Source organism: Hyaena hyaena, unplaced genomic scaffold, assembly GCF_003009895.1.
Source record: "Hyaena hyaena isolate Hyena2069 unplaced genomic scaffold, ASM300989v1 scaffold_195, whole genome shotgun sequence".
NCBI classification, from domain to species: Eukaryota; Metazoa; Chordata; class Mammalia; order Carnivora; family Hyaenidae; genus Hyaena; species Hyaena hyaena.
In genome coordinates this window covers 2,633,658-2,642,609 of record NW_024080827.1, presented here as the reverse complement: position 1 = coordinate 2,642,609, position 8,952 = coordinate 2,633,658, and positions in this window count along the sequence as shown.

Here is an 8,952-nt window from a genome sequence, read left to right as displayed (position 1 = left end):
CCAGTCTTCATCCACTAGATGAGACTAGCAACCTCCGCAGTCTTCAGAGTTGTGACAACAAAAAATGTGCCCAGATATTGCCAAATGTCCCCCATGCAGGGTTGGGGGGGAGCAGGGTGGGAAGAGGGCAGCTTTCCCTTCCCTCTCGGTCAGTCAGAACTGCTGGGAAATTGGGAGATCACTGCCAAGTGTTCCCGAAGCATATCTTTCCAGATTTAAATCTAGCAGAGAAGATGAAGCACTTTGATCCCAGTATCCCCAGGAAAAATACATTCTGAGATTCATCCTTTTTTAAACAAGATTATTTATTTATATTTTTAGTAACCTCTACACCCAACGTGGGGCTCAAATTCACGACCCTGAGGTTCATTCTTATTGAATCTGCTCACATGGCTGGTTCACTCCTGAAGCAGTCACTCTGAAGTCACCCCGAAGCCAGCTCTGATTGACAGGCCTGGGGTCGTGTGTTCCACTCTAAGGATGGGGATAGAGCCCCATTCACACTGTCCAGATGAGAATTGGGTGGGAGAGAATTTTCTAGTGAAAACCAGGGATACAGCTTGAAGAGGAGAGGAACAAACTGGTTGAGGCAAAGAATAAATGTCTACTGAAGAATTATCTCATCCATTTTCATAACCCCCCCCCCCCGAGGCACAGAGAAAGTAAGTAAATTGCCCACAGTCACACAGCTAATGGGTAGTGAGCTATATAATCAATTTATAATCTGCCTCAAAATAAATGAGAAATGAATAACAAAAAAATGCCTCTCCTGCAATTGTAGAATTGCTAAGAGTCAACAAATTCTTCCCATTCGAGTAGATTGTTGTAACTTCCTGATGCTCAGTAGTTTGTCACTGATTTTGGGGAGCAGGGATATCACCTCTCACTAATCTGGCTCAAAAATTAAAATTTATTTCTCTTCAATTACAGTATCATAACAATATATTTAAAATAATGCCCTTTAGTATTAACACCTCCTTTTGGTTCCTTAGGAGTTAAATCGAACTTTTTGCTAACTGAGGAAACCTGCCACAATAGATGAAACTGATCTGTAGGAAAATGCATTCTGAATGCTAAACCATTGGCTTCCAACTGAACTTTTGGAGTGCAGCCCATTTCTAAGCTAGGGGCTGCCAGGGTTATGAAACTGAGACTATACTTTTAGGTTATTCATTTCTTTCAGGACACTGGATGTATTTGTTCAAAGTTTCTACCTGGTGGTTGACTTTCTAATAATAATGAAATCTACACAAGTTCCCATGTTACACACCAGAAACTGACCTGAATCTAAGAATATATGAAACAATGGAAACTTGCACACCAAACTTGAGGGATTTACCTGTCACAAACCATCTATATTCCCATTTTTAATCAAAGGTCTTTGTTAATCATATCTGGACAGGTTGTAAGTCACTACATCTTAAGAGATTTCAACTCAATATTGAGCTCAAAGTTGATTTACTTGCATTTGGTGGAAAGGAAACATGATTGTTTTTACTTGTGAAATGCACTGACTTTATTTTAAAGCTGCTCAAATCCGTGAAAGCACAGATCTCTGCTCTCTCTAGGGACAGCATTTAGATGTCTCTTTGGAAGTGTGGTGGTATTCATTGAAAAATTTTCTCACTTGCCTCCTGCAAATATCTTCAACAATTTAACAAATCCCCTTAAAATAGGCTGCCATTTTGTAACATCACCATCTATTTCTCAACTTTTAAGCTACTCTTTTGCATAATGTGATGTTAATTATTAGGGGGAAATCCTATTACTTAAAATTAGTCAAAGTTTAGCTCACTCAAGGGGTCTGTGGTGAGTTATTCTCTTTAAGTAATGATGTGTGAATATCTATCTAAAACAAGGTGAAGAGCATTACTGCAGTAATTTTTATTTTTACAAGCAGGTATTCAGAAACACACTTATATCAAGAATATTCAAGAATTGCAGAAAACAGCTGCACAGAATCTTGAGAGAAATAGCTTCTGCTTTCTATAATTTCTGCACTGTTTAAGGACTGCACTGAAGGAATTTGAAATCAAGATGATTGACATTACTAAGCTTTTTTTTTATGCTGCACACATGGTCTTTTTTAAAAAAGAGTACTCTATGCGCAAAACATAATTGCTCTCTGCTTCTGCAAAGGTTTCCCTTCAATAGAATTGCATTTTCCTGATATAACTGATTAAAATAAATTAAATGAGCCACTCACTTATTCTTCCAGTTTGCAAACTTTGAAATTTTTAACAGGGTTTTTATACAGGCATACAATGTGCAACTCCACATACTATTTAGAAAAGTGTATTCTAAGTGCACTTTTGAAATCCTCGATAATAATGTTCTCAATAAAAAGAAAAGATGACAAAATGTCTAGTCCAAGTACCATCAAGCCTCTGCTTGCCCCTTGGCCATCCAGCAGGGGATAGTTGGTCTACCAGTTCTTGCCAGTTCTGCCTACACTCTCCCTAAGATGAGAATTGCTTTGGGTTAAATGTTTTAGTCCTTCCCACATTTAGCATCCTCATTTGGCAAATGTTAATGCGGGAGAAGCAAAGTCCTTGGGCTGGGCCACTTCCATGTCTTCCATAATTATTAGCTTTACTCCTTAAAAAAAAAAGATATGTGTACATATATATGTGTACCTAGATATGAGTAATTGATACATTATACATTATTAGTTACATTATATTATGTATGTGTGTGTGTATTACAAAGATAAAGTTGCTTCAAGATTTTATGTAAAGGAATCACAACCAAGCTTTCTTGTGTTATAAAACAAAATTCAACTGAGTAAATTTTAAAGATTTTATTGGCTTTATTCACTGATTCATGAATCGGGGAGCAACCAATGTAGCCAACAGAAAGGAGCTCCAGGAGCTGTACAGAATGAAAGACTTTTATAGGCAGAAGAGTGAGGGGAAAAAGGAAGTTACCCTAGACAGAAAAGCATATTGGTTACGACAAGATCATTTTTCTTTAGGGGATGGGAGGGGTCTATCAGGCAGATTTTCTAACAATGCTGATTAGGCAGTTCCTGATCTACTGGTTTAAGATTCCATTTCTGGGAGAGGCTGAAGCTATAATTAAGTCTCAGTTTGGTTACAATGGGCTTAGCATGAGTGACTCCATTTTGGACCTGTTGTCTCGTTTATAACACCATTTATGAGTGCCCGTATTATTTTAGAGGTAAATCAATGTCACTTGCACTACAGAAAATACATCTTAGTTTATAAAAATGTTGCAAAATAATAGCTACTTAGTTTTATGTAACTTCTTAAGTATCTGGCAGTTGTTTTTTTAAAAAAGTTGATGCATTGATCAACTAGACAACTGCAGAATGGCTATAAACCAAAACGAGAAAGAAGAGAACAAAAAGCGTCATGAAAGATGGAGTAGCAGAAGAAAAATGGGAAATAATCTCCCTATTTTCAGTTTTCTGTTGTCACCAGGTATTATAAACCTAAAATAAATGGCTTATTATGTTTTTTCTCTGAGACGTTTCGGGGGAGTTGAGGAGAAGGAGGTAGTCAAGTCTTTAAACATTCTGATCAGGTTTCCTCCAGGGTCTTGCTGCTGAAAAATGTCTTAGGGTAAATTTCCACTCTCTCAGCGGGGAGTGTTTTGCATGAAGCAACTCCCAGGAGAAAATGTTATTCCATAGAACAAAGCCCAGGCAGTGACTCATATTAAACTGACCAGGGTGGGCGAGGGGAAGCATTGCCCTGGAGGGAGGGAAAGGGTAGGGGACACAATTTACTTTCTAAAAACTGACTGTGGCTCTCTGGGAAATGAAAAACCTCGGAAGTCTCTGTGTTTCCCTGTGATGCTTTTATATAAAAAAATATTTGCAATGTGTCATAAGGATTTTCGAGGATGAAATGAAGATTCTCAGTCACAGGAAGAAAAACCGAGTCTCTTGTAGAAAAAGTAACCAAACTGTCTTTCTCACCTACATCTCTTAGTTATAGTATCAACTATAATTGATAGGATGGACATGGCTAATTTAATAAAGCCATTTACGGCTCACCACCAGAAACAAGACTTTAAAAAGATACTGACTTTAAAGGAGAGCCATTTCTTGCCTGGATTTGCATGTTTCAATCCGACATAACTGAGAAATGGATTCTTCTCGCATTAGGTAAAACAACTTGAATTTCAAACACCTTTCTTTTCCACAAAGGTTGGAGATTCACAGACCATCACTGCCCTGATGTTTCCTGTTGTTATAAGGCTGCTTCTTGATAAAATGATACAGTTCTGCAATCTGATCTTTTTAATTACCTTTTTTTATTATTATTATTACAACATGCACCAGGGTCCTAAACTTCTGAGGATTTATTGATAAGGGCATCTTCCACTTGTACTGCCTCATTTTATTGCTGGTTTTTATAATGGTTTCTAACTAATAAAATGTTATCTTATTCATTTTGTTTATGTGTAATAAATCAGAAGCCTTTCCTCTTCTTCTGCTATGCAGATATGGGTGTGCCAGTGAGGGAGGTCTATCCATGTGTTAAACCCATGACGTCTTTTGCATACAAATAGAAATTAGTACAAAAGCATTTCATTAAAGAAAGTATCGCTGTTTCTGTATGACCTAGGGAAAATTAATATTCTAAATACAAAATCACATGACTCAGAGTTTTTGCCTCTTTCCAGCAACCAAGGCTGTGAAAAAATGTCTGGAATAAAGCCTAGATTTCTTCTCCGTTCCTATGAGCAATATTATTTCCTTGACGAAGGAAATAGATACGATGGAAAAAAATAGTGTATACGGTTTTCAGGCAGTTTTAAACCCTTGATGTTCTACTCATTCAACAAATATTTATTAAACACTTGGAATGTGTCAAACTCTGATAGGTGCCAAAGGTAACAAAGGACATGGTCCAACCTCCCACAGAGCTTACATTTTGATAGGGAAATAGACACCAAGCAAATGATTACATCAATGAATTTGTAATTTCAATTGTGATAAGGGTCGGGAAGGAAAGCTTGGAAGCTGAGCGTATCACATCAAGATTCACTCCTTATCTTCAGACTCAAGCCGCCTATTTTCCAGGCTCTGGGCCTGGACCCTAGGTGAAGAGGAGGGATGGAGGCCGACCTGCGCAGACAGTCTCACAGCGCCCCGCGATGGACATACTGGGGAATTGAATCTCTGATAGGACCTGCCTGATGGGAGTGGAGTAGGCGGTAGTGGAGAGAGAAGGGTCCAGAGCCGCCATTTTCACTGAGTGTTGCAAAGGTTTCCAGGCACCTGATGGCATAAGCAAGGGAATGAGCAGAGCTATGCTTTCAGAGACTTGTGAATAGTTCTGAGAGGGGAGGCTATGGAACATGCAGTAGCTGGAGAGGAATCTGGAAAGGCAGGTTGACAGCAAATGGCTAACGAAGGAGGTTGTATGCTTTGCCAAGAGATTTGGACTTGGTTCTGACAATTGTAGGGAGCCGTTGTGGAATTTTAAAGAGGAGGGGTTGTAGTGGACATAGTGGCCTATGGAGCATCCACCTTTTCTATTACCTCTTCCTGAGACTACCTTAATTTACTTTTGGGTATTCACCCATCTCCCAGTATTTGCCTGCTCTGGGGAAAGTTGAAGCTACCTCCATGTGCAGAGCTTGGCCCTAGTAAGATAGGATCCTCCACTTCCCCTTGATACTTCCCTAGATCTGGTTTGACTGGCCACTTTGACCAAAGTCTATCAACTTTACCTTGACCACAGGGATCAGTTTAGGAATGGGCATATAACTAATTCCTACCAATTAGATGCAAAGAAGGGATCTGCCTGGGAATTATGGGAAAGATGTTTCTTGTCTCTTAAGACAGAGCTCCTGAAAAGGATGCCCTCTCTCTGTTCCTGTGGATGTTGTGCTGTGCAGATGTGAAGACATATAGGCAGCAATGCTCCCTGGAGCAAAGTCAATCTCAAAATGAAACCCTTACTCCTTAAGAGGGTGGGCACCCTATGGGGAAGGCTGCATGGGTTTGTACCCAAACTGCACCCCCTACTTGAATATGATCTTAGGCAAACTCCCTCTCAGCCATAGTGTTCACAATAGAAATAATAATAGTACTTATCTCGTAAGGGCTTGACAGAGTGCTTGGCTCATGGTAAGTGCTTAATAAATATTAGTTATTCTTATCCCTTCATTAAATATTTACTGAGAGCCTGCTATGGGCCAAGCACTCTGAGGTACTGAAGATATCATGTGAGCAAGAAAGACACAATTTTTGTTCTCATGGGATATTCAGGGTGTGACTGACCTTGTACTTGTCTCTTGCAAGTATCTCATTATCCTCCATACTGTAGTTAGAAATTGACATATGCTTTACTCACACTTGTATCTGCTTCATGATACCTATGATGATGGCTTCTATGTACTAAACACTCACGAAAGGACTATCTGCTGGAAGGAAGCACCAAAACAACCATTTATCATATTCTTGGTAAAGGCAAGCCCTGATCCTGGCCACCATGGCATTGTTCATAGAAAGGCAATGCAGCTTAGTGATCAGGACTTAGCAGGTCAGCTTCAGAAAGGCCTTCCTTTGAATTCTGCCTCTGGTGTTTACTAGCTGTGTGACCCTGGGTGAATAGTCTTTCCTAGCCCCAGATGTGGGGAAAATAATGTCTGTCTCCTTAGGGTTTTAGGAGAAATTAAATGGCACGAAAGAAATCATGTCTAGTGCCCAACGTCTTGCTGAAAGAAAGTAGCCACTAAATCAATTATATTTATTTGTTATTGGGGTATTTCACTGACATGAAATTCACTTTGTAATTATTTGGGCATTTGATTTTAACAGGTGTCATGGGTGTCAATGCTGCCCACTTCCTGAACTCATTCCATTTGAGCAAAAGACCAAGGAGGGGGCAGGTATTTTCTATCTCCCCCCATTAATGGCTGGATACTGGACCAAAATGTGAGTGTCACCAGTCTGTCTAAGACTTTCATTCATGAGGAAATGATAAAAGATATATGGAGAGTTAGGAATTATTCACAACAGTTATGCCAAAATTATATTTTAGCATATTGGTGCTTATTGGTGCAGGGGTGAGGTCCCAGGGCAGCCGAGTCCAGCACTGTGGTAGGTGTATGTGTGCCTGTGGCCTATGTGATGGGGCAGGATCCTGGCTGTATTTTGTACTTCCTGAACCTAGTTCTCCAGCCTTTGGATCCATTCCTTGAATGTCTCAATATCCTGTTACAAATTCCCTTCCTATCCATACTGTAGGGTTGACTTCTGTTGTTTGCAACCAGTGACCCCAGGAGGACAACAAATGTTAGAATTTCTAAACAATAAATTTAAATTTTGTATGTTTTTTTAATAGATTCTTTTTTTAAAGTTTATTCATTTATTTTTACAGAGTGCGTGGGAGGGGCAGCGAGAGAAAGAGAGGGAAAATCTCAAGCAGCCTCTGTACCATCAGTGCAGAGCCCAACACAGGGCTCGAACTCATGAACTGTGAGATCATGACCTGAGCCAAAATCAAGAGTCAGACATTTAACTGACTGAACCCTCCAGGGTTCCCCTAAGTTTTATACTTTTATGGTATTCGTGGAATACCTCATGAGGTACTGAAGGTTATTTGTGTTATTAAAAAGTTATTGGAAAAAAAAATCAATATGAAATCCTCTCTTTTACTCTTCATAAAACACTAAAATCCAGATACCCAGGTGTGAGGCTTCCATAAAAAACAACTTTATTTTAGACTCCTTGAGCTTGGCTAAAATCCAGATGTGATACTGCTCCGATAATGTTATTTTCAATGTGTCATCTTATTTCATGGCAATCTTCACTGTATGTGTAACTCAAGAAAATGTTGACTACAAGCCAATCCATGAAGCCAATACTTTAAAATCTGTCCCAAGTTTTAACTTTAGCTTTGTAATAGGTGTTGTTTTAGTACTAGAAAATGTACTTAGTACTAGAAAAATGAATCTTTTTATCAACAATATTTAGATGATTTGTAGTTAAAACATTTTTTTTTCTCTATCTGGAAAGTAATTTGAATAGAGGAATGTATAAGAATAAATCCAGAGTCTCAAGACTACCTGGTTTTTATGTTACTGTTTTCAAGAAAGATTGGAAGCTCCCATTGTTCATGGTGTCTCAGTGTACTAAGCAATATACACAACGAGATAGAAAGAGTGATGAATTGATGGACAGAAATAAATTAGAGGGACATCAGAGATTATCTAATCAAGAGAAGTCAAAGAGTCTTTCTCATACATGCCAACTTTAATCAGTGGTTGGATCTAGTGCCAACTTTAATCGGGATTGCATAGAATGCTGTCAAGAATCTTCCTGAAGTTACATCCAAGTTCATAGAGAAGGAATGCTGTGATTGGTGATTACTGTCTGCCATAGGAGCCAAAGCAGAGAATGGTGCCACATGTGTTGATTCTTTACACTCCAGTCCAGTCTAACCCTTTGATCTCACTGGTGAAGAGAAGAAGCCCAGAGAAGGCAAGGGAATCTCCAGAGCTTGCTAGCTTGAAGTGTTCCTTTTCTCAGATGAATGCTTCTGTTCCTCAATGAGTCTTTCTAAAATGTGATTTCTGGTTCCCTGTGCATCCTTTCCTCTGCAGACATTCCAGTTTGTTATGCAAAGATGGCATTGCATCCTGAAAGACATCAGCTGTGGAATCAGGACACATATGGGTCTGAATCCTAACTTGCCTGCTCCTTAACATCTCTGAACCTTAACCCCCTTATCTTAGACAAGATTGATAATTATTCCACTCCTGTTTGAGTTGTAAGGACTCATTCATTTATTTTGCAAGTATTTATTGTGCACTTGCCATGTACAAGGCATTGGGGATAGAACAGTGAACAAAATGGGCAGATCTCTGGCTCTCTTGGAACTTTCTAGTAAGTTAAAGGAGATACTGTGCTTATGTGTGTGTGTACTGTGATGCCATGAGCAGGTGTCAGATATTTAGCAACACTCAAGA